Raw genomic sequence first — 27,970 nt, 5'->3', positions numbered from 1 at the left:
CCCATCACAATGAAGCCAAAACATTGAAAAAAGATTAGATGAATGGCTAACTAGAATAAACAGTGTAGAGAATACCTTAAATGACCTGATGGAGATGAAAACCATGGCAGGAGAACTATGTGATACACGCACAAGCTTCAGTAGCCGATTCGATCAAGTGGAAGAAAGGGCATCAGTTATTGAGGATCAAATGAATGAAATGAAGCAAAAAGAGAAGTTTAGAGAAAAAAGAGTAAAAAGAAATGAACAAAGCCTCCAAGAAATATGGGATTATGTAAAAAGACAAAATCTACATTTGATTAGTGTACCTGAAAGTGATGGGGAGAATAGAACCAAGTTGGAAAACACTCTTCAGGATACAGTCCAGGAGAACTTCCCCAACCTAGCAAGGCAGGCCAACATTCAAATTCAGGAAATACAGAGAACACTACAAAGATACTCCTTGAGAAGAGCAACCCTGAGACACATAATTGTCAGATTCACCAAAGTTGAAATAAAGGAAAAAATGCTAAGGGCAGCCAGGGAGAAAGGTCAGATTACCCACAAACGGAAGCCTATCAGACTAACAGCAGATCTCTGGGCAGAAACCCTACAAATCAGAAGGGAGTGGGGGCCAATATTCAACATTCTTAAAGAAAAGAATTTTCAACCTGGAATTCCATATCCAGCCAAAGTAGGCTTCATACGTGAAGGAGAAATAAAATCCTTTACAGACAAGTAAATGCTGAGAGATTTTGTCACCACCAGGCCTCCCTAACAAGAGCTCCTGTAGGAAGCACTAAACATGGAAAGGAACAACCAGTAGCAGCCATTGCAAAAACATGTAAAATTGTAAAGACCATCGATGCCAGGAAGAAACTGCATCAGCTAATGGTCAAAATAACCAGCTAACATCATAATGACAGGATCAAATTCACACATAACAATATTAACCTTAAATTTAAATGGGCTAAATGCCCCAATTAAAAGGCACAGACTGGCAAATTGGATAGAGTCAAGACCCATCAATGTGCTATATTCAGGAGACTTATCTCACGTTCAGAGACACACATAGGCTCAAAATAAAGGGATGGAGGAAGATCTACCAAGCAATTGGAAAGAAAAAAAAAGCAGGGGTTGCAATCCCAGTCTCTGATAAAACAGACTTTAAACCAAAAAAGATCAAAAGAAACAAGGGCATTACATAATGGTAAAGGAATCAATTCAACAAGAAGAGATAACTATCCTAAATATATATTCACCCAATACAGGAGCACCCAGATTCAGAAAGCAAGTCCCGAGGGACCTAAAAAAAGAGACTTAGACTCCTACACAAAAATAATGGGAGAATTTAACACCCCACTGTCAATATTGGACAGATCAATGAGATAGAAAGTTAATAAGGATATCCAGGGCTTGAACTCAGCTCTACACCAAGCAGACCTAATAGACATCTACAGAACTCTCCACCACAAAACAACAGAATATACATTCTTCTCAGCACCACATCACACTTATTTCAAAATGGACCACATAGCTGGAAGTAAAGCACTCCTGAGCAAATTGTAAAGAACAGAAATCACAACAAACTGTCTCTCAGACCACAGTGCAACCAAATTAGAACTCAGGATTAAGAAACTCACTGAAAACTGCACAACTACATGGAAACTGAACAAACTCTTCCTGAATGACTATTGAGTAAATAACGAAATGAAGGCAGAAATAAAGATGTTATTTGAAACCAATGAGAACAAAGACACAATGTACCATTTTGTGGTACCCAAGAAAAATTTTGGGACACATTTAAAGCAGCACATAGAGGGAAATTTATAGCACTAAATGCCCACAAGACAAAGCAGGAAAGATCTAAAATTGACACCTAAACATCACAATTAAAAGAACTAGAGAAGCAAGAATAAACACATTCAAAAGTTAGCAGAAGGCAAGAAATAACTAAGATCAGAGCAGAACTGAAGGAAACAGAGACACAAAAAACCCTTCAAAAAATCAATGAATCCAGGACCTGGATTTTTGAAGAGATCAAAATTGATAGACTGCTAGCAAGACTAATAAAGAAGACAAGAGAGAAGAACCAAATAGACGCAATAAAAAATGACAAAGGGGATATCACCACCAATCCCACAGAAATAGAGTCTACAGGGATCTGCACCAAGATGGCCAAATAGAAACAGTTCCAGCCTCTAGTTCCCAGCATGAGCAACACAGAAGACAGGTGATTTCTGCATTTCCAACTGAGGTACCGGGTTCATCTCACTGGGGCATGTTGGACTGTGGGGGCAGGACAGTGGGTGCTGCCCAATGAGTGAGAGCCAAAGTACGGTGAGGCAATGCAATGAAGTGCAAGGGGGAAAGGAATTCCCTTTCCTAGCCATGGGAAACCATGACACACAACACCTGGAAAATCAGGTCACTCCCACCGTAATACTGCACTTTTCCAAGGGTCTTAGCAAACAGCACACCAGGAGATTATATCCCATGCCTGGCTTGGAGGGTCCCATGCTCATGGACCCTCCATCCTTGCTAGCACAACGGTCTGAGATCTAATTGCAAGGCTGTGGGAGAGGCACCCACCATTGCTGAGGTTTAAGCAGGTGAACAAAGTGGCCTGGAAGCTTGAACTGGGTGGAGCCCACCGCAGCTCAAGGAGGCTTGCCTGCCTCTTTAGACTCCACCTCTGGGGACAGGGCATAGCCAAACAAAAGGCAGCAGAAACCTCCGCAGTTGTAAATGTCCCTGTCTGACAGCTTTCAAGAGAGCAGTGGTTCTCCCAGCATGGAGTTTGAGATCTGAGAATCAGAGCGCCTCTCCGCTCCAAAAGAATGCAGCTCCTCGCCAGCAAAGGAACAAAGCTAGACAGAGAATGACTTGATAAGTTGAGAGAAGAAGGCTTCACTGCTCAATGAAATAAAAGAGGACACAAACAAATGGAAGAACATTCCAAGCTCATGGATAGGAAGAATCAATATCATGAAAATGGCCATACTGCCCAATGTAATTTATAGATTCAATGCCATCCCCATCAAGCGACCAATGACTTTCTTCACAGAATTGGAAAAAACTACTTTAAAATTCATATGGAACCAAAAAAGAGCCCACATTGCCAAGACAATACTAAGCCAAAAGAACAAAGCTGGAGGCATCATACTACCTGACTTCAAACTGTACTACATGGCTACAGTAACCAAAACAGCATGGTACTGGTACCAAAACAGAAATATAGACCAATGAAACCGAACAGAGCCCTCAGAAACAATACCACCCATCTACAACCATCAGATCTTTGACACACCTGACAAAAAAAAGAAATGTGGAAAGGATTCCCTGTTTAAAAAATGTTGCTGGGAAAACTGGCTAGCCAAATGTAGAAGGTTGAAACTGGATCTGTTCCTTACACCTTATACAAAAATTAATTCAAGATGGATTAACACTTGAATGTTAGACCTAACACCATAAAAACCCTAGAAGAAAACTTAGGCAATTCCATTCAGGACATAGGCATGGGCAAGGACTTCATGACTAAAACACCAAAAGCAATGACAACAGAAGCCAAAATTGACAAATGGGGTCTAATTAAACTAAAGAGCTTCTGAACAGTAAAAGAGACTACCATCAGAGTGAACAGGCAACCTACAGAATGGGAGAAAATTTTTGCAATCTATTCATCTGACAAAGGGCTAATATCCAGAATCTACAAAGTATTTAAACAAATTTACAAGAAAAAATGAAACAACCCCATCAAAAAGTAGGAAAAGGATATGAACAGACACTTCTCAAAAGAAGACATTTATGCAGCCAACAGACACATGAAAAAATGCTCATCATCACTGGTCATCAGAGAAATGCAAATCAAACCACAGTGAGATACCATCTCCACCAGTTATAATGGCAATCATTAAAAAGCCAGGAAACAGCAGGTGCTGGAGAGGATGTGGAGAAACAGGAATGCTTTTACATTGTTGTTGGGAGTGTAAACTAGTTCAACCATTGTAGAAGACAGTGTGGCGATTCCTCAAGGATCGAGAACTAGAAATACCATTTGACCCAGCAATCCTATTACTGGGTATATACCCAAAGGATTATAAATTATGCTACTGTGAAGACACATGCGCATGTATGTTTATTGTGGCACTATTCACAATGGCAAAGACTTGGAACCAACCCAAATGTCCATCAATGACAGACTGGATTAAGAAAATGTGGCACATATACACCATGGAATACTATGCAGCCATAAAAATAGATGAGCTCGTGTCCTTTATAGGGACCTGGATGAAGCTGGAAACCATCATTCTGAGCAAACTATTGCAAGGACAGAAAATCAAACACCGCATGTTCTCACTCATAGATGGGAATTGAACAATGAGGACACTTGGACATAGGATGGGGAACATCGCACACGGGGGCCTGTCATGGAGTGGAGTAATGGGGGAGGGATAGCATTAGGAGATATACCTAATGTAAATGACGAGTTAGTGTGTGCAGCAAACCAACGTGGCACGTTTATACCTATGTAACAAACCTGCACGTTGTGCACATGTACTCTAGAACTTAAAATATAATTTAAAAAAAAACAAAAAAAGGATGGGAGACAGTGATAAATAAAATTGAAAATATCAGTATATCTCCCCTGTGGTATTTCTTAAAAATTAACAGTGCTTCCCCTTCCACTGCCCTCCTCCAAGGAGAAAAATATTTGTTAATGTAGGTTTTATCATTTCTGGCCAATGGCAACAATTCCTGCTCAAGGCAAATGTCAAAGAATCATTGCTCATTATTCAATAGTTCAGTGTGAAAATTTAATTACAAATAATTCATTAAGAGTAAAAGATAAGTCAAAACAAAGGCCAAAAGACAATGCATTGTCAGTAAGGTAAGGCCCATTTTACACCTGTTGGAAAGTCATTAATCTGCCCTGACAGGAAGAAAGTAGTTGTGTACCTGACAGACTTGATAAATGTGCAAACATTCGCCCTACATTTTAAAATCAGTATGGAATGTTTTTCATGGCAAATCCAGATCTAGCTGGCATACCAAACACATCGCATAACAACCAACCTGTAGACTAATTGTTTAAATGAGTTCCGGGGGCAAATTAAAATTACGAGAAGGAAGATAAGAGTGAGATAGCGGTGATAAAAGGAAAATGGACTTGGCTTGGTTCAAATAAACTTTTCTCTAATAAAAATGACCTGGGATATGAACGGGACCTCTTATGACACACAGAATAAAATGCAGGCAAGAACTGAGTAAGTATTCAGTGAGAGCTCTTTATGGATAGCATGCAATTTGGGGCTAAAAGAGTGAACTATGAATCAGAATCCTACACAGCTATAGGCACAAAAGCACTCACATAATGGAGGAATCCTCCAGGTTAGAGATACCCAGCTACAGCTTTTATTTTACCTGGATCAATTTATTAACTAAGCACAAACACTTACCAAGAATCCTGGAGAGTCACCAGTGAGCAGAACACTGTCCTTGCCCACAAGGAGCTCAGAGAAGAGTAAATAAGATAGAGATATATATGTGGAAAATTACAGTACCATGCAACAAGTGCTGTGACTGAAGGAGGTGCAAGTGTTGTTGGACCAAAGAGCAGAGGAACCAAGTCCAACCTTTCTGGAGGAGAATCCAGGAAGCTTTTGTAGAGAAAGGCAGAATTACGTCACAACTTTGAGCCAGGCTCTGAAGTCAGATAGCCCAGAGTTCACATCCAGGTTTTGACAATTGCTAGTTATGTGCGACTTTGAGCAACTCACTAATTTATATGAGCCTTGGTTAACTCATTTCCAAAATGAGAACAATAGAACCTACCTCATAGGTATGTGCAGATTAAATGAACATCGCATGAAAAGCACTCAAAAACGTTTCCGTCCTCCAAAAACTGTTTAGAAAACAAAAGAGAATGTATTTATTCATTCTCTTCTTTTTAAAGCAATGAGTTCTATAGACAGTAAGGAGATGTTCTGCTAATGCACAAGTTTATTTCCGTAAGGGGATTAAAAGGGAATTATTTTTTCCACAGCGAGATAAAAAGGGAATGATTTTTTTTTAGAAGTCTTGCACTGAACTTGCTCAGCCAGCTCTGGAAAACCAGTTCCACAACTGCTACTGACACCTGCTACTCTTTGTTTTACTAAAGCTGGCTCCTACACCTGAGCCTTAGAGGAAGCTGGTCATTAAACGCACATTCATGTGCACGCACACATATGCACATGGCACGCACACACACATCTACCTTCTCCTGGGCCTTGTGTTAAGTTCTTTCACATATTTTCTCTTATTAAATCTTTACTCCAAACTTGAGAGGAAATTGTTGCTCTCCCCATTTACAGATGAAGAATAGGGGGCTCAGAGAGATTGACTAACTTGTTGTACTGGTTAATTTCGTGTGTCAACTTGACTGGGCCATGGGGTGGCCAGATATTTGGTCAAACATTACTCTAGGTGTTTCTGTGAGGCTGTTTTTGGATTAGATTGACATTTTAATCAGTAAAACAAATTGCCCTCCATACCATAATGTGAGTGGGTCTTATCCAGTCAGATGAAGTCCCAAATAGAACAAATAGACCAACCTTATCCCCCGTAAGAGAGAATTCTCCAGCAGACTGTCTTCAGACTTCATCTACATCACTGAATTTCCTGGGTCTCAAGTCTGCCAGTCTAAGCCACAGATTTGGACTTGCCAACCTCTATAATTGTATGAGCCCGTTCTTTTTAATAAATAAATGTGTGTGTGTGCGTGTGTGTGTGTGTGTGTGTGTGTGTGGTGCTCTGTTTCTTTGGAAAATGCTCAGTAATACGGTCACATCTTCTATTTTATTAAATTATTTTAATAGTTATGTAAGATTTAAATATTATTAATCATGTTTAACAAACAAAACAGTGAGGTATAGAGAGACTAACTTACCAAAAACCACAGTTAACCTGTATGTGTGTGTGGTGTTCTGTTTCTTTGGAAAATGCTCAGTAATACGGTCACATCTTCTATTTTATTAAATTATTTTAATAGTTATATAAGATTTAAATATTATTAATCATGTTTAACAGACAAAACAGTGAGGTGTACAGAGACTAACTTTCCAAAAACCACAGTTAACCACACATTTTCCCATGGCCAGACTGATTCTACATACCTGTTTAAAATCCTAGTTTGCACACAGCAAAATGTTACCAGTGACTAAAAAATGTTACCAGTGCTTTTAGGTTGTAGCAGCATCCAGCCGAAGCCCTAACATCCTTTGAAGGACATGGCACAGCACACACAAACATGTAAATCAGGCTATCAAATGCAAATAGAGGCATCAAGTTGGGAGTACACTTCAGTGTTGACAAAAGGTACCTCCTTATCCAGTATGCATTTCTCTAATTTCAGCAAATTCAGTTTTTCTTCAGTGATGAAGCTCTGGGTTTGGAAAACTCTTTTCCATTTCTTGTCAACGGCTGGCAGTCCTGGGTTAGTCTGGCCTTCTATGAAGCTACTAAATGAAAAGCATATCACAGAACGCTGGACAGCAAAGTGGAGTCCCAGAGCACAGGCAGAAAGGTTCAGGTGATAGACACGGATGGATTTAGTTGAGGAGTGGAACGGCCTCAGATTTTCTGGCGGAATGTTTTTTCATCTAACATTTATCAAGAACCTATGCTGGTGATGGTTACCCTAAACACCCAGACTTCAGGATTACAAAATAGATCCATGTAACAAAATTGCACTTGTACCCTTTAAATTTATACAAATAATTTTCTTAAAAAAAGAACCTATGCTATGCTAGGCATGGGAAATCCAAAGACAAATAAGATGTGTCACTGTTTTTGAGTAATTAATGATCTAGTATGTATCACAAGATGACTAGGAATTCATTCATCTATACAACAAACTTACTAATCGCCAGTGATGAGTCAAGGCCATGTGCTAACTGTTGGACACGGAAAGGTGAGTAAATTCATGTACTGTAGGCTCCCAGCACTAATGAGGCTCACAGTCTACCACTATATCTGCCCTCAAATCACCAGAATGGGGAGAAAGCCCTAGAGCCCTGCTGCCACCCTCTTCCCAATCTCCTTGAGTTGGGCTCTTCTGCAACAATGTATTGTGTTTCTCTATTAGATTCTGAATTCACTCCCTCTGTCGGGAACATAACCCTGTGACTGTGGAGAGATTACTGTATTTTCAATTATACAAAACCTAACACTTTTGGGAAAAAATAAGATGGACAGACACTATACTAAGACATGCAATCTCTCTCAGCCAGGACGCAAGGTGGCCAGAGTGCAGTGACGGCCATCCATCTTCCCTAGCCCAACCCAAGAACAAACAATCTTCTCTGAATCTCAAAGGCCTAAGAACAATTTACAGGGAAAGTCTGCACTTGCTTTCTCTCTCCTACCCTATTCAGTGAAATGCAATTCTGATGTGCAGAGAGGCTTCTGCTAAGTAGATAACAGCCACATTTCTCAAAGAGCCTGCCATGGCTTTTTATCCTTCACAGCATCTAATATTTGTCAAGCATTTTAGATTAAAATGAATATAAAAAACTCAGCCTTACTCAGCACTTCCTTTTCTCTGCATGTCAGGGACTAGGATGAGAACAAGCCTCAGGGCTTTTAGGTTCACACTGGGATTCCCCTTCCAGATACCCCACCCCCCACCGCTCCTTTCCCGACCAATAGCAAATAAGAAGTAGCATTGGCTTTGGAGTTGGGCATACCACTGACCTGTTGTTGACCTTGGGAAGTCACTTGACCTCTCTGAGCCTCAATTTCCTTATCTTGATACTGGGAATAATAATCCTTCTCCTTCTCCCCATAGGATTATAATGATAATTAAATAAGATCACATATATAAAAGATTTGATACACAGTGGACACTCAACTGACAGATGTCCATCCTGTCTCCCATCCCTGAAGACAGCCTGAGAGCAGACCCCTTCTCGAGGCTTACACCCTTGTTTTGACCTGTACTTTCTTACTACTTCTCAATTCTTCATGTAACTAGGGACCTTCCTTCGTATTCCTGCTTCATTCTGGTTTCCATTTTTGCTGCTAATTAGGAAGTAAGTAATTAGTACAACTCAATCAAAATAAGCACGTTCTGTCATCATTGAGAATCTGTATAATTTAACTGATGCAAATCCTCCAATAATGCGAAAGTTTCATGTTGCATATGAAAACAAATCTCTGGTAATTAGCATCTTCTTGTCATCACTGTGTTCCGGCAGGTTGGCTGAATGGCTTAGGTCAGGGATTGGCAGCACTCCAAAGCCTCAGTCTGTTAGGAGTTCAGGCCTTTCAGTAGGTTGAAAGGAAGTAATTTAGGAAGGAGGAGAACTTTCAGCACTTCTCATGTCATACTGTGGGAGTGGCCTAACATTTGCCACCCTCTGTGCAGAAAGCTCAAAAACATTTTCCGGTCACCATCTCTCTCCCAGTCAAACCTCCTTGGTTCGTCTATTAAACCGGCATGTCTGTTGCTAATCTACTGTGTGACTTGGGAAACTCTCTTCCCTTCTCTTAGTGCCAAACTTCTCTTAATTGAATAACCTGGAGAAGGGCCAGAAGAAATCTGGAATATACTAGATTTGGATTATTTCATTGTCCTCATCTCCACTCACCACTAACATAAAAAACTCTCTAGGTAACTTAAACGGCAGCAATACAGGTCTTTATTGGCAGGATATCAGGGTGTTTGCAGATTGAATGGGAGGCTGTAGACCTATGTTAGGAAACAGACTGAAACCTGGTCAGAAGTTATTTGGGCTCAGGGTGCGGCTGCTTGCATGGATCAATCTCAATCACATATATTTTGTCTTTGGATCTCTCTTTGTAAGACTGAAAGTGCTGGGATGCAAAAGCAAATGCAATAAAAACAAAGATAAATAGCTGGGACCTAATTAAACTAAAGAGCTTTTGCATGGCAGAAGCAATAGTCAACAGAGCAAACAGACAACCCACAGAGTGAGAGAAAATCTTCACAATCTATGTATCTGACAAAGGACTAATATCCATGAACTCAAACAAATCAGTAAGAAAAAACAAACAATTCCATCAAAAAGTGGGTTAAGGACATGAATAGACAATTCTCAAAAGAAAATATACAAATGGCCAACAAACATATGAAAAAATGCTCAACATCACTAATGATCAGTGAAATGCAAATCAAAACCATGATGCGATACCATCTTACTCCTGCAAGAATAACTATAATCAAAAAATAAAAAAAAAACACCAGTAGATGTTGGCATGGATGCGTTGATCAGGGAACACTTCCACACTGCAGGTGGGAATGTACACTAGAACAGCCACTATGGAAAACAGTGTGGAGATTTTTTAAAGAACTAAAAGTAGAACTACCATTTCATCCAGCAATCCCACTACTGGGTATCTACCCAGAGGAAAAGAAGTTATTATTCGAAAAAGATCCTTGCACGTGCATGTTTATAGCCTCACAATTCACAATTGTAAAATCGTGAAACCAACCCAAACGCCCATCAATCAATGAGTGAATAAACTGTGAGACATATATATGATATATATGATATACATAAATATATGATATATATCATATACATATATCTATATAACATATATACATATACATATATGTGATATATATATACACATATGATATATACACACACACACAATGGGACTACTACTCAGCCATAAAAAGGAATTAATTAACAGCATTTGCAGTGACCTGGATGAGACTAGAGACTATTTTTCTAAGTGAAGTAACTCAGGAATGGAAAACCAAATGTCATGTGTTCTCACTGATATTTGGAAGCTCAGCTATGAGGACACAAAGGCGTAAGAATGATACAATGAACTGTGGGGACTTGGGGGGAAGAGTGGGAGGTGGACAAGAGATAAAAGACTACAAATATGGTGCAGTGTATACTGCTCGGGTGATGGGTGCACCAAAATCTCACAAATCACCATTAAAGAATTTACTCATGTAACCAAATACCACCTGTACCCCAAAAACTTACAGAAAAATTTTAAACAATAAAAAATAGATAAACAAATTAAAGGAAAGTGTGACCGGGTATGGGGGCTCACACCTGTAATCCCAGAACTTTGGGAGGCCGAGGCAGGTGGATCACAAGGTCAGGAGATTGAGACCATCCTGGCCAACATGGTGAAACCTCATATCTACTAAAAATAAAAAAATTAGCCGGGCATGGTGGCATGCACCTGTAGTCCCAGCTACTCAGGAGGCTGAGGCAGGAGAGAATCGCTTGAACCTGGGAGGTGAAGGATGCAGTGAGCCGAGATCTGGCCACTGCACTCCAGCCTGAGCGACAGAGTGAGACTCCGTCTCAAAAAAAAAAAAAAAAAAAAAAAAAAGTGCTAGGATGGAGAGCCTAGCTGTCTGCATTTATGTCACCTGGATAGACTGGAGCATTTGGAGCAAAGGCAGGACAGAAGGAACCTTCAGGCAGCTTTTTGACTTCCAGTGAGAAGGAAGGCTTCCCTGATCACCTCTGCAACTTTAAATAGCTTGATTAAGCTGTTCAATTTATTGAGCTATTGACAAAAACAAAATCTCTTGGCTTTCTACTTTGTTGTCTAAGATGAGGGGCCTGAACCTTCCCTTATCTCCTCACTCCCTTCCTCCAGCTGTGTCAGCTTGTTTCTTCACTTTTGATATTGTCAAGGTAGTTAAGGTTTATACTTTGTCTTGTACTCATACAAAAAAGAAAAAAGAAGGAAAAAAGGAAAAAATCCTTTTTATTTATTAAAAGTTTCTTTTTATCTTCTATTTTTAAAGGCACTGTCATGTTTAGTCATTCTTCTACTCCCCCTAGTTAGTCTTTGCTTTTCAAATGATTATTTTCTTTTATTTGTAATTCTTTCATAAGTTCTGTCACTTTCTTTCTGAGCGTTTTAAATCCTGATATATATTGTTCTTTCACATATTGTTTCATTTTTTAATATATTGTAGCTTGTTTAAAATAATAAGTTACGATTTTGATCTGTTTTGTGGGCATGTCTTTCTGGCATGCTTTCATCGTCTCTGGGATGTTATGCTTCTTTTTTTCATATGATAACTTTGTATGAGATTTGGCTCTGATAAACTTTGCTTTGCTCATTTCTATGTTAGATTAATTTTATGTTGTTTGGTGAAGTAGTCACAAATATAGTGGCTGACTTTCTGAGAATCCCTGGCTTTCTCCTCTCTCTTATTTTGATCTGAAACCTTTTACCTTTGTCTCTGTTGTCCCTCTTCTGGTCAATTTTGATTCCCCTACCATCGATTTTAAAGCCCTGGCCAATAATGTGGAGAGTTCCTAGGAGTTATACTGCCTCAGTCTCTTTAGTAGTTGATATGGTTTGGCTCTGTGTCCACACCCAAATCTCATGTCAAACTGTAATTCCTACATGTTGGGGGAGGGACCTGGTTGGAGGCGATTGGATCATGGGGTCAGTTTTCCCCATGCTGTTTTCATGGTAGTGAGTGACTTGTCACGAGATCTGATGATTTAAAAGTATTTGGGAATTCCCCCCTCACTCTTTCTTTCCTGCCACCATGTAAGACGTGCCTTTCTTCCCCTTCACCTTCCACCATGATTGTAAGTTTCCTCCTCAGCCATGCAGACCTCTGAGTCAATTAAACCTCTTTTCTTTATAAATTACCCAGTCTTCGGTAGTTCTTTATAGCAGTGTGAAAACAGACTAATACAGTAGTCCATTCAACTTTTCAGTTATATGATCTCACCTATGTAGGTCATTTGTTTTCCTCTGTTTCTAGGGAGACTTCTGCCCACTCAGTCTAACTCAGACTTTATAAATTGGTCTTGTTTCAGGCCTACAGTGCTATCCTAGGAATCTCCTTTACTATTTTTCTAGGGTTCATCTAATGTCTTCCTCTTTATGATTTATTATCTTATTTTGATGAATTATATCTGCAAGGAATGTTCTAAAATTAGTTTCAGAAAGGCATACTTTCTGAGTTCTTATGTGTCTGAAAAAATATTTATTCTACTGTGAGGATAGTTTTCCATAGAACTTTGTATATATGTCTTCATTGTATTTTAGTTTCCAATGTTGTTGACGGGAGGTTTGATGGCACTCTGATTCTTCTTCCTTTGTTTGTGACCAGTTTTCTATCTCTGAAAGCCTTTAGGATTTTCTCTTTATCTTTGCAGTTCTGAAATCTCTCAGTAATGTCTGTGTGAGGGGGAGTCATTTTTCATTCATTTTTGAGCACTAAATGGGCCCTTTTCATCTGAAGACTTATGGCCTTTCCACTCTGGAAAATTATTATTTATTTTATTCAGGAAGAATTTCCTTTCTTCCATTTTCTCTACTCTCTTATTTTGGAATTCTATTTAGTCAGCTGTTGGACCTCCTGGTGGTAGTTTTAAAAAATCAATTTTGTTGAAATATTATTCAGCTACAAAAATATATACTTATTTTGTGTGCATTTTAATGAGTTTTGACAAAATGTATATGCCCAGGTAACCACCAGCACAATCAAACTATAATGTATTTTTATGATCATAATTTTTTCATGCATATTTGCAGTTATTCTCGCCACCTCCAGCTCCAGTCAACAACTGATCTGCTTTCTATCACTATAGATCACTTTGACTTGAGAAGGTCATATGAATGGGATTACATAATGTGTGTCTGGCTACTTTTGTTTAGCCTAATTTTTAAAAAAATTGATCCATGTTGTTACACATATCAAAAATGCATTGTTATTGCTGAGTAATAGTCTATTTTACGGATGTACCAGAATTTACCTGGATTGACTTTTCAAAATCTCAGAGTTTAGTAGCTCAGAGTATGTGCTCTGGAGCTCCTGATCTTTACCCTCTGGTATCACACTTGTGATTGTGTTATGTTACTTGGCAAATGGGACTTTGAAGATGTCATTCGGATTACTAATCAGCTGACGTTAAGATAAAAATATGTATTCAGGATTATTTGTTGGGTGGGGCAAATATAACCACATGTGCTTTTAAAAGCAGAAAAAAAAAAAAAAACAATGATGTGGCAGAAAGGAAAGTCAGGGAGAATTTGAAGTATGAAAAGGATTCAATGTGCCTTTTCTGCCTTTGGAGATTGAGGGGAGCATGGATCAAGAAATGTGATTAATCCTTAGAAGGTGATAATAATCCCAGGCTGACAACTAAAAAGAAAATGGAGACTTCTGTCCTACAGTCTCAAGGGACTAAATTCTGCCAATTATCTGAATGAGATTGGAAGCAGATTATTCCTAGAGCTTCATAATTATATCCCAACTGACCAACAACTTGATTTCAGCTTTGAGAGACCCTAAGCAGTGAACCCAGATGGGTCCTGAGAACTGCCTGCCTCAGAGCAAGCATTATATTAAATGGTGGACATTGCTATTATCATTTTTGTTCTTTTGTATTCAACTTTCTGGGAAACTGTATCAAGTTTATCTTCTAGTCTTCTTATTAAATGCAATATTTTGACAATTATTTTATTTTTTAGAGGGCTTTTTTGCTGTCTTACCATTCCTTTTCCATAACAGCCTGTAAGTCTTCTGTTTCTTGAATTATCTGGTTATTAGTCTTTAAAAATTTGCATATTTAGTCTTTCTTATTTATATTGCATGCTTTTCTCAACACCCATTGATCTTTGGTTTTGCATTAATATTAAAAAAGTAATAGAAAAACTGACTGGAAACTCTAGACATATGGGATTTGGGGCTTATCACCTGGCTGGCTTTGCCTTTGGTAAGTGAGCAGAGAGCTGCCATTAGGCAGGGGTCCCTTGACATCTCCCAGTCCAGACCATTTCTATGATATTGGCAAACAGATAAGTTCCTACCTAAGCTGCAGCTGCCTCTACACAAATTCTAAGCTGTGTTTTCCTCTGTACTACAACAGCTGCCACTTTTTTTTTATCTGCTTTCTTCCAGAAATTTGTTGTTATTTCTTATCCACTGATGGTCCTTTTTCTAGTCTTGTTGGTGTTGAATATTCATACCTATTTAATATTTTACTCTCATTTTCATGGGTTTTCCAGATGCCCAGCCTACCATGTTGAACCAGATGCCCCCTGTCTGCCCTCAATCCCTCTTAACACGTGACCTTGCCTTTTCTTTCCCTGAGAAAATAAAGCCTTTTCTGACTTGCTACTCTCAACTTCCGTCTCTTATAAATTCGCTTCCACACCCGTACTCACCTCTTTTTCTTAGAAGAACAGATGCCTCTTATTTGTCCAGAAATAATCCTCTACCTCCATGCCCTTATACTTTTGGTCATAAGAAAATTAGTAGTTGGTGACTCGTTCCTTTAACATATCTTCTCAGAAAACAGACAAAATAAGCTGCGGAAAACAACGGTAAATTCACTCTGCTCTTCTTGGAGAGACTGTTCACGTCTCTTGCCTGTGATTTCAAATCTTTCCACCTGCCAATTTGAATGATAGGAGAAAAGGTAGGCAGTCACTTAGTATTCATCAGGGGTAAAATACAGAAAGGAGTCAATTGCGTCCATGAATGATGTGTCTATATATTTCTAGGTGCAGTCAAGCGCAAAGTTTACTGCCACACTTCCAAGCCTACAATTAAAAATATATTGAAAATAAGGATCTTTCTTTTACTTTAGTTTTGGTCTTCTCTCTTACAGCTGTAATTTCCTCACATGGTTACACTTGGCATATCTCCTCATTACCACCTCTCTTTCTCACTCAATGTTTGTAGATTATTTGAAATAATCCCGAGCAGAATAGAAGAAATCAAAATGCAAGGCAAGAGCATGTTTCAAGAAAGAGTAGAGGATCAACAGCATCAAACTATTCAGAGGTTGAGGAGGATGGAACTGAGACAAAATAGCATCAAATCTGGTAACATGAGATCATTGGGGATCTCAGTGAGAATTGTTTCTTGAAGATTTTCAGACCAGCAGTCCATAATGCAGGAGGCTGAGAATTAAAAGTCATGTTGAAAGCCTGAGATGTATCTAGATGAAAGAGAAAGGAAATGGGAGAAGGCAAGAGTCAAGAAGGAGGTTACCTCTAAAATGTGGATGATTGGAACATGTCTGTGGGCAGAGAATAAAAAGCCAGTAAAGAGAGGGCCAGGGTGTATGTGGAAGACCAAAGAAGAGGAAACTAGTCTTTTTCTGCCCTTAAATTTGGTCATTTACCCACATTTCTATCTTTAGTCTTCTTTTTTATGCCTACACACTCTCTGTCAAGTGTTTCAGTTATCATCATAGTTTTAATCACTATCCATTAGTAAACCCTCCATCTTCAGCTCTAGCTTATACTTCACTCACAAGCCTCAGTTCAACATTCTGGATTACTTATTGGGTATGGACGTATTGCTAGCCCTCAAAGTTAGTGAGTCTCAAAATATACTTCCCTGTGCCTTCAAGTCTGTTATTTCCCTTGACTTCTCTTTCTTTCTGTGAAATATTCATTTTCCAGGTGCCACTAAGATAAATTCTGCATTTTTTTGCTTTATTTATTTTCCTCATTCTCCTTACCCAGTCATTCTTCAGATCTTGTTAAGTCTCCCTTCACAGTGACTCCAAAACATACTCCATTCTTTTATCTTCATCTTCACCGCCCCTGCAGTATAACAGCCTCTCATAATTGCTCATATTGACATTGGTACCTCTGCCTCTAGTCTTATCCTCATTTATTTTATCCTCCACACAACTATCAGTGCCTTCTTTCCTAAATACCATTTTCATCATACCACTGCCCTACTTAAAACCAACCATCCAACCAACCAACCAACCAACCAACCAACCAACCAACCAACACCTACTGTGGTTCTCAGTACCTTTAGTAAAGTAAAAGTCAATTACTTATTTTGGCAGTCAAGGTCCTTCACAATCTTGTCCCTGACTTCCTTTAAAACTTTGTATTGTGTTCTTCTCCAAAGGAACTCCTTCACTCCAACCAATGTGAAATGGCCAAATGCTCCATTTACCATCTCTGTACTCATGCTGTCATCTAAATTGAAATGCAGTTCTTTCACTCATTCTTACCATTTATTGATATTATTTCCATCTGTTATAGCCTAATATAACCCCCACTTGCTCCATATACCCTTATGCACAGTAACAATGTTGAGAATACAATGCTGAATTCAATAAATTTTTTCCATTCTTCGCCAAAAACTTTTGCAATAAGCTGAATGTTTGTGTACCCCTAAAATTCATGTGTCTAACCCTAATTCCAATTTGATCATCTTTGAAGGTAAGGCCAAATGAGAGGTATTTAGCTCATGAGGGTGGGGTGGGGCCCTTGTGAATGAGATTAGTGCCTTTATAATAAGAGGCCAGAGAACTAGCTTGCTCTCTTTCTGCCATGTGAGGAGGATACAAGGAAAAGTTGCCTCTCTGCATCCTGGAAGAGAGCCCACCCCAGAATCTGACCATGTTGGCACCCTGATCTCAGACTTTCAACCTCCAGAACCGTGAGAAATAAATTTATGTTATTTATAAGCTCCCCAGTTTATGGTACTTTGTTTTAGCAGCCTGAACTGACTAAGACAATGATTTATCTCGTCTTCTAGAATCCCATAATGGCAACACTGAAAATTCCTTCAAATACTATCTGGCCCAAGCTACTCACTATTTAGAAAATCAGGCCCTTGGGCTGGGGGTGGTGGCTGACTCTTGTAATCCCAACAATTTTTGAGTTGAAGGCAAGAGAATCATTTAAGGCCAGGTATTCAAGACCAGCCTGGGCAACACAGTGAGACATCATCCTTACAAAAATACAAAAATTAGCTGGATGTGGTGATGTGTGCCTGTAGTCCCAGCTACTTGGGAGGTTGAGGTGGTAGAATCACTCAAACCCAGGAGTTTGAGGCTGCAGTTGGATATGATCCAGCTACTGCACTCTAGTCTCAGTGACAGAGAAGGGCCTTATTTCTCAAAAAGAAAGAAAGAGAGAAAGAAAGAAAGAAAGAAAGAAAGAAAGAAAGAGAGAGAGAAAGAAAGAAAATGAAGTCCAGTGAGAAGTGTCCTGCAACAATAATACAGTAATTTGATGACTTTAGGTATGTCTAGAATCTAGACCTTAGGCATCTTGCCACCGAGGCATTGGCCACTGCCCCAGCTGATTTCCTTATTATTTATCCTATGGTTCTTGTATGTTGCTGCCTTAGAATGTAGATATAAAGTTGACTCTCATATCCTGATTAGTACTGAGTTTTAGGAGAGCGGGTGATATTTCCTCTACTCCTCTGAATTCCTCACAACACTAAATCTATTGTTTTGGACAGAATAGTCACTAAGCAAATACGTATTGATTGAACAAGAAATAATACATCACAACCTGAGATAAACCATCGATTTCCACTGTCTCATTAGCATATTCTACAAAGTAAAATTAGTAATAACCTTGAGTCCTTGAGCAGTTACAATAACAAAGCACAATACTCCAATATAGGCAGGAAAACTTGAAGACCCAATGTATATGTGATAAAATATTTGAATAGCAGAGCTGGAATTTCCCCTTGAAGGTCATCTTACATAGCAGTCCCCTCCTTCCCCACATTTTTACTGATGGGAAAATTGAGATTCACAGAGTGACAAAACTTCCCCAAAATGTGCATAAATGCATAGTAAATTAATGATGTAGTTACTAGCAGAAGTTAAATCTCCAAATTCCTGAGCCAAAGTTTCTATAACCCAAAAAAGCAGGTTGCACACTATGATGATTATATAGTTAAACACATGGGGTTTAGAGTCTGACTGACCTGGCTCTGCCACTTGATTAAGTTAGTTATCCTAATTGAGTAAGACTGAATTTCTTTATTTTCAGTAATAAGCCTGCTTGTTGAGTTCTGAGGCCAATTGAGAAGTCAGAATTCTATATGGTCTGTAGTGCTGCCTATATCATGCCTTCAGTCTGTGTCTTCTGAATTGGATGGAGAAGATCCAACCGCTAGCTTCAGCCCAAGGCCATACAGGCTCTTGAAAACACTAAGAGTAAGATATGACCCGTACTGTGTCATACTTACTTTGAGACACTAGGGAGTAGGTACTGAAGTAATAGGACAGCACCCTTAGGAGTTCTCACTCCTCCATGACATACCTGTTATGAAATTGTCAACATTGGCACTGAAAGTCGCTGAGTAGAGGATGACATCTTGTCTCCAAGGTACTTAATTAGAGCTGCTTAATGCTAGGATAGCTAGAGGGACTCTTAACGCCTTACTGTAGGAAAGGTAGAGAACAATCTTCCAAAATAAAATATTTAGCATCAACCCTTTGAGTAGCTGTGGCTACAGGGACAGAGCTGCTTGGAGAAAGCTACAACCTCCAAGTAGAGTTCAGACAGAGCAGGGCCGGGTACTTGGACACCAGAGACACTTTTAAAAAGTCATGAAAGGTCAAGTCTGCTGGGAAGCATGGGAGGCAGGAGAGAAATTTCTTCTGTCTCTGATTTCTATACTCTCTTGTAAAAGGCTCATCTGATTAGATCAGACCCACCCAGAATAATTTCTCTTTTGAGTAACTCAAAGTCAAACTGATTGGTGACTTTAATATATCTACAAAGATTTTTTTCATCTTTACCATATAACATAACCTAATCACAGTTGTGACATCCATCATATTCACAGATTCTGCACACACTCAAGGAGAGGGATTATATAGCAAGTGGTAGAAATATTGGAGACCATCTTCGAATTTTGCCAACCACAGTCCTCCCTCTGGCCACCAATGACTCACATCCCTTCTAAGTGCAAAATGCATTCACCATGTTCCTACAAGTTTCATCCCATCATAGCATCATCCCGGTGTCTCATCATCTAAATCTAAATTTTATCAACTCATCAGCTCAAAATCCAAAATCTCATCTAAATCTCATCAGTTGAAAGATCAAAATCTCATCATCTAAATTATCTATATTAGGTACAGATGAGGCTTCCTCTCCATCTGTTGAGTTCTTTACACACATTATTATATTTAATTCTCAAGACAATCCTCTGAATAAATTTTCATCATCTTCATCTTATAGATAAGGAAACTGGAGTGTTGAGAAGTTAACTAACTTGCCTACAGTCATTTAGAGATTAAGTTTCATAGTTAAATCTTGAACCCAGGTACTTGCAAGTTTGCTAACTATACTGATCTCCAGAGAATAATTTTCTGAAGCCCTCTTGGCAAATAGGGGGCCTTAAATGATCATTCACATCCGCAGTAGCCAAGCTTTGGAGGCCATTAAGATTCTCACACTGGAGAGCTAAGTATCAGACAGCATTACTAACATGTTAGAAATGATTATTTTGCCTGGATATATTCCAGTGGCACAGGTGAGCGTTGCTTTAGGGCAAAAGTATAAATTAATGAGAGGAATGAAAAATGTAAGTAACCCCAATTACATGAGACAAGAAGAAAAAAAGGGGATGAGAAATAGATGAGTGCTGGCTTCAGTCCTGTCATGACTTCTTATGACTGGGCAAAAAGCTTTTTTCTTTTTGAGCCTCAGTTTCTTTTTATGTAAAATGAGGAAGATACGTTTGAATGCTAGATGTTCTCTAGGTCACTTTCAAAAACCTGTAATTCTAACAAGAGGAGCAACCAACAATGCAGATAAATGTCATGATTTGGCATTTGATAGAGAAAAGAGACATGGCTATTTGAATTCCATGACATTGTTCTTCAACAGAATATGCTTAAGCATATGGACAACCATAGCTTTGACTTCAGAATATGTGATGGAATCCTACAAAACATTGCAAGGGAAAATCCCAGTACCTCTGAGGAACAAAAGTGATACTTGAGCCATCAATGATCATTATTCAGGTCACTATATTTCTGAAAAACAGGGTCATGAGGAGTGGTGAGCAAAATGAATGAATCTCCATGAGAAGTGGATATATCTTGGAGTAATCAGGTTGAGAACTACCAGAGGTCCTGAATGCCTGGGCAGATGAGAGGGAGTTGTGTGCATCTGAATGCTAGGTTAAATTGGAAGAAATTCCTCCCTCTCATCACTATACCTATCCAAAATAACCATTCACATCGTGCAATTCCCTTCTCTCTACTCACAAAACTCTAAAACCTGTTTTCATTCATTCCACAAATACGATAATACAACTTCTTTGTGCTGGGTGCTATGAGAGCATATAACAATAGATAAGATACAGTCTAGAGCCAAATTATTTATGACATCAGTTCTTTGATGTTCCACAAAGTATCTAAGACAATTGTTCGTCCTTCAAGGTTGAGGTCTATTGTTGCCTCTTCCATGATTTTTTTCTCTGGTAAGTGGTGCTGGCTGCCTTTACTCTTCCCTTCCTGCCCCTTCCTTCCCCTCCTTTACCCTCTCTTTTCAGCTCTTTCTGTGACTTCTTCATATAGAGTAGTCCCCGCTTATCCACAAGGGACACGTTCTAATACCTCCAGTGGTTGTCTGAATCCGTGGATAATACTGATCTCTATATATGTGTTGCCATTCAGTACCAGAGTTAATTTGCCTTTCTATGTTTTATGCCCTGGTGCCTCCTTTGCAATTTTATTAATGTAAGTGCTGTTGGGCATCTTCATCGCAATTGAAACCTTGCTTTGCATGGTATCCTTTCTCCTTAATCATCTTCTTCAACTCAGCCAAACGTGGCAGCAGCTTCTTTGTTGGCAGATGCAGCCTCTCCAGTAAATTATGTCTTTTTCAGGCCAAATCTATTCCTGAATCTGTGTAACCATCCCTTACTTGCAGTAAATGGCTTGGTGTCACTAGTTTTGGGAAATCCCCTGCTGAAGTCTTCATATAAGCTCAATGCTTTCTGGTGCAACAGGTTGCTGTCAATCAGAACATGCTTCTGTTCATGCCTTCCACCTACAAATGTAATGTCTTTTCCACCTGAACTAAGCACTTATCATGTGCTATGGCAGTAACTTTCCAAGTTTAGGGTGACACAGCAAAACTAACACAAATTTATTTTTCCTTCTTCACAATTTCATGGACAGAATATTTGTTCTTACCATAAATCTGAGCAACCTCAGTGTATATATTTTTTCTTTCTTTATTAAGTTGAGAAATTTCACCTTTTCACTTAAAGGGAAGACTTTATGGCTTCTCTTTGGCATACCCAAATGGCTAGCATCACTCCTTTTGCACTTCAGGGCCCTTATGAAGTACAATAAGGGTTACTTCAACACAAGTACTGTGATACCTGCACACTCAGTGTGATAATCAAGAAACCTATTAAGTGACTGATGGGCAGGTAGCATCTACATCAAGCATCTGCTGGATGATGGGATGATTCACGTCCCAGGCAGGACAGAGTAGAACAGTGTGAGATCTCATCATGTTACTCAGAATGTTGTGCAACTTAAAACTCATGAATTGTTTATTTCTAGAATTCTCCATTTAATATTTCCAGACTGCAGGCAACTGTGGGTGACTAACCCACTTAGAGTGAAACCGCAGATGGAGGAGACTACAGTATTTTGGGACCTAGAAAACCATACCCCAAAGTATGGCACTTTGGCATGCTGAATATTTTGCATTAAAGGACGTTGGAAGACTTCAAAAGCAGTCTCAGAACAAAGATCTCTCTGACTGTCTCTTGCCCTCTTGTCTCTTGCCCCTCATTCTCCCCTGAAGCAAGTCATAGACACCTGAATTCCTGTTCCCGAAGGTGGGTCATAGAAACTAGAATCCCTTTTCCCCAAAGCCAGCCATAAAAACTAGAATTATTATTCTAACATTCTCCTACCTTTCTAAGAGCTGGCCATAACGAAATTCTCTGACCTACCCTTGTCTGATTATAGGTTGTAAGACCCTTTATTCCATAAAGGTCTTGCCACATACACAGGAGAAAGAAATGTTTCAATCCAGAGACCGAGAAGAAGCTAAACAAAGGGACCTTGCTGTGTTTCACCTCTTGGTTTACTAGCATTTGATCATAAAATTTTTTCCCAATTATATTTCTACACAGCTGTCCATTCTTCATTGAACCTAAGCATAAAAATGGATAGTTTTCCCTGTATCTTTGGGTCTTCATTCTGAAGACTCCCATATCACGAAAAACTGGCTAAATAATCGTTATACTTTTATCTTTTTCACCTGTATTTTGTTATAGGACTGTCATCCATGAGCCTTACAATCATATCTTTCCACCCCTATAGTGTAATACTTGGCACTACCTATCTTGTGCTCTAGATCGTGTACATAAGTGTGATATTCACTGGTAGTCTGTGACAAACTTGAGAAGAGAGTTTTTGTTTTTTTTGTTTTTTTTTGTTTTTTTTTTTTTAATCACACAGTAGGTGCTCAGTGCTGCAAAACATTTCTGAGGCTGACCTTTAAGGCATTATTCAGAATAATAATCACTATCATTACTGTTTAAGGTATGGTGCTGAAGGTGCTGAACATTTTACATTCATTATCTTACTTAATCTTCATCATAATTGTACAAGCTAAATTGGACTATTAAAATAGTGCAGTTCCTATAGGAACCCAGGTCTTTCTGATTCTCAAATCTGTTTAAACACCATGCTAATTTATCTCCCAGAGTATTCAGTATTGCTCTGTCATTCTTTATGGCTGCTATAAATACAGTGTCAGTTAAAATATAGGTCTTCCTAGCTTTGTTTAGTTCAGGCAAATACTGAAATCAATTTGCATTCATTAAGCCCACACTAACTACTAGTTTGGGTACGGAAGAGGGGGAGTGGAGAAAAGTAGGATGAAAACAATCGTGAAAGGTACTGGGACAATATACCATTGCAGGGAAAATGATCTTCCAGGGTCCCCAGAATCATCAAATCCTGACGTAACAGAAGAAAAGAAAGCAGCCAATGACAAAATGATCACATTTCATCCAACCACATGCTTGGAGATTGTTTTTTATGAAAGAGCAGAAGAGGGAAAGCCTGTAACCAATATGCTCAGCTTTTGACTACTAAAGGGAAAGCCAGAGGGTCTCAGTTCCCAGAACCTTACCCCACAAATCTCTATCACCTGCAGTAGGAACCAGCCAAGACCAGCATTGGCTCCTCCAAAGAAAGTGGCACCCCAGTGACAGTCTTCATTTGACACTTAAAGATTTTTTTTTTTTTTTTTGAGACGGAGTCTCGCTCTGTCGCCCAGGCTGGAGTGCAGTGGCCGGATCTCAGCTCACTGCAAGCTCCACCTCCTGGGTTTACGCCATTGTCCTGCCTCAGCCTCCCGAGTAGCTGGGACTACAGGCGCCCGCCACCTCGCCCGGCTAGTTTTTTGTATTTTTTTTAGTAGAGACGGGGTTTCACCGTGTTAGCCAGGATGGTCTCGATCTCCTGACCTCGTGATCCGCCTGTCTCAGCGTCCCAAAGTGCTGGGATTACAGGCTTGAGCCACCGCGCCTGGCCGACACTTAAAGATTTTTATCAGTTTTGTGACACGTGCATGAATTTTTGACAGAAGATGTAAAGATATTTTAAAAAATCCAACCGTTACTCGTTAACAAAAAGCACAGAGTAGCTTTTTGAACAAACACCACAGTGACCCTTCCATATGAGCTCTCTTATGCAGAAAAAAATGGATTCTTTCTCCATATATTTATGGTAGGAGTAAACTTAGGGCTTTACAAAATCCATTTATAAATCACATTTTAATGCTGCATATCAGATACAAATTAGATCCTCTCCCAGTTTTCTTAATAGTTTATTTTCCAATCACTTTTCCTTGCTCATATTTTATATGAACAATTTTTAATTTGTCTCTAGGGCTGTTTTCAATAAATCATTTGATGGTGCTCGGCTTGCATTTCCCAGCATTCTATGTGTTCACGTACTCAGCTAGTTCTGGAACTACCCAAGATTATTTTTCAATCCTAGGCACTTGGAGGACTGTGAGGAGCTCCCTCTTCAAATGCATTTTATCAGCTGCAAAACAGATTAACCACCATATAATGCATAGTTAATATGTAAAGATCTCTCTGATTGTCTCTTGCCCTCTTGTCTCTTCCCCCTCATTCTCCCCTGAAGCAAGTCATAGACACCTGAATTCCTGTTCCTGAAGGTGGGTCATAGAAACTAGAATCTCTTTTCCCCAGAACCAGCCATAAAAACTAGAATTATTATTCTAACATTCTCCTACCTTTCTAGGGTAGTAGACGGACTTTGATTGTATAATCACACTGTGGGAGGTGAAGGGTGAACATTGGGGAAAGTATTTTCCATTTGTCAGAGATGCTGAAAGATGGAAGGTGCTGATAGGGTTTTGGCTTTGTCAAGACCTTTAGAAATTCACATTCTCCAGAGTATAAAAATTAGCCTTAGAAAGAGGAAGAGGCATTGTCCTTTCTGAATGATTCTGCTGGCTTTTCAGAGGTACAAGCACACTGAACACCCCAGGGGATCAAGAAAAAATGTCACTGAAAGGAATGAAAATGCTCAACTGAGACAGTCAAACTTCACTGTTCTGGAAGACAGTATACTGCCCTGGGAGAGGGGAGGGTCATAGTCATATTTATCCTCATTCCAAAATGCCGGTACCCAGAAACCAGATATAGTCCCTTCATTAAAGCTGGTATCCTGCATACACTTAACAGGCTTGGAGTTGAGGACAATTGAAGTAGAGGTACATTGCCCATGTGGAAAGGCAGATGCAGGGCAGAGATTCAGAGAGGCAGTAAGGTCAAGGTATTTGTTAGCATTTTCCAGGTCCGGCCTAAGGTCACTGTCTAGAACTGGAAACCATGGTTAAATGGTTAAAACCACAGTCTTTGTAGTCATACAGACCTAGATTTAAATTCTAGTCTAGAAACAAAGTGTGGCTTTGGGTAAGTTATTTACACTCTCTCCTTCTCAATTATATCATCTTATAACAGGCATAATTATAGCAGTTACCTCCTGGGTTTTAGTGGTGAGTTAGTTAAGATAAGGTGATTAGAACAGTACATAGCTCAGGGTGAGTGCTCAATAAATAGTGGCCAGTATATAAATTAGACTTTAGGGAAGGACAGGCAAGGAAGGAGCTAGAGCTGGAGAACCTTGCTAAGCAGACACCAGACAGATCACTGTTTGATCTGAGAGCTTTAGTTGAGTTTCTAGAACTTTGTCATCAGATTGGAATAATATTTTATGCTGAAGTATCTGACATGTTTAACCAGGACTACCAGAATACTCCGTATTATTTGGTAATGATTTTCTGGCCTTGTTGAGTTGAGGGACGGGGTGAGAACTCAGCTCATCCAGCTATTGAGAGAAGGAATTCAAAGGGGCAGAGCACTAGACACTTCACCATCTTTGCAGCAGCCAAATATTGGCAGGGACACTTAGATTCCCTCATACTTCTCATTCTCAAATCACCCTTATCCAAGCCATCATGAACTTTTGCCTGAATTATGGCATTGGCTTCCTAACTGGTGTTCCTGTTTCCACCTCTGCTTCCTTTGCTCCAAATCTCTTCTCAAAATGCACACATCATAATCTTGCTAAGCAATGATTCTCAGCTGATAACACAGACTAGAATAATTTGAGGAAGTTTTAAAAATATCTTAATCCAAAAACTTGAATCGGACCCCTTGGTGTAACATTTTACGTCATTGCTCGTACCCTTTAGTATCTTTCTTTCTCACTCAGAGTAAAAGACAAGCTCCTTAGAAGGGTCTGTATAACCAGGTGGTTGCCTGTTTTTCTGACTTAATCTCTTCCCACTTTCCTCCCTTCTCACTATGCCCCAAACACAATGTTCTCTTTGCTCTTTTTTTTGAATGTGCCAGGTAAGCTTCTACTTTGCATTTATGTTCCTCCTGCTCACAGCACGCTCTTCCAGACACATTCAACGTTCACTTCCTTGCTTCCTACAGATCTCTGCTTAGAAGTCATTTCATCAGGCCTTCTGTGCCTAGTCTATCTGGAGTAACATCCTAGTCACTCTCTATTTCTCTACCATGCTTTAGTTTTTTATGCACTGTCACTACCTGATGTTACATTTTAGATCAATTTGCTGCTATTTCCCTCCACTGAAATGTAAGATCTACGAAGGCAGGAACTTTTCTGTTGTGTTCATAACTGTATCCTTAACTCCTAGAGCTGCATGTGGCACATAATAGAGACTCAATAGATATTTGCTGTTGGTTGATTGAGTGAATGCATGAATGGGTGAATCTGTGGTTCCACCTCTTAGGCTCTGAGTATATGGGGAAAGTCAGAGGTAGTTCCCAGGCTATGACAATGCATATTGAGCAGATGGCTGAGCAGAATTGGTGTGCAAAGTCTAAGCTCAGATCTCCATTAATTAATTGAAAATCCATTAATAATCATTATGTCCAGATGGATTTTTGTTCAATGGTCATAGAATGGATCCCTGGCCTTCTTAAAGCCTGTTGATAGTACATAATCTGATAGGTATTGGAAGGCTTTATGTAGAGCTTTGGAGTGGAGAGATTTCTGAGCTCAGCTCTGACAACATAGCAGATGGCCATGCACATTTGGCATCTGATAGTAATACCACATTTGCATAAGTGCTGTATTTACAAAGAATTTTTTTTTTTTTCTTTACAAAAGACTAGACTAGAAATGGTATATTATGGGTTTCCCATTAGCCACTGAATGTGAATCCAGTTCGGGTAATAGGTTAGGTGGCTCTATATTCTTCAGGTTTGTCCAGTAAAGCTTTGTGAAGTTGCCATGTGGGTCTGGGTGAATCTAGAACTAGCATAAAGCTTCCCCAAACTGGCTGTGCCCACTTGTCATCACTAGACAGTGACAGAATTAGCCCTCATTGCTACTTTTTATGCCTTATTTCCACTCTGTTCAACCTGACACCCCTGGACAATTCACTGTCATAAGAACAATTCAGTCTCAAGCATTGCTGTTTCTATATATGTGTTTCTGGAATAGTCCCTGAAAAGAAAACTCTGTACTGTCTTCCCTGCCTGTTTGAATTCCACCTGCCATTAAGGGTCAGATCAAGTACTCTCCCTCCAGAAAGGTCTTCTCTAACCATCCTAGATAAAATTGATGGCCTGTCTGAACTCCAGCAGGCCCTGCCCATGCCATCAACCAAGCCCTTCAGTAGCTTTATCTCT

This window comes from Macaca nemestrina, chromosome X (genome assembly GCF_043159975.1).
Source record: "Macaca nemestrina isolate mMacNem1 chromosome X, mMacNem.hap1, whole genome shotgun sequence".
NCBI classification, from domain to species: Eukaryota; Metazoa; Chordata; class Mammalia; order Primates; family Cercopithecidae; genus Macaca; species Macaca nemestrina.
This window is presented reverse-complemented; position numbering follows the sequence as displayed.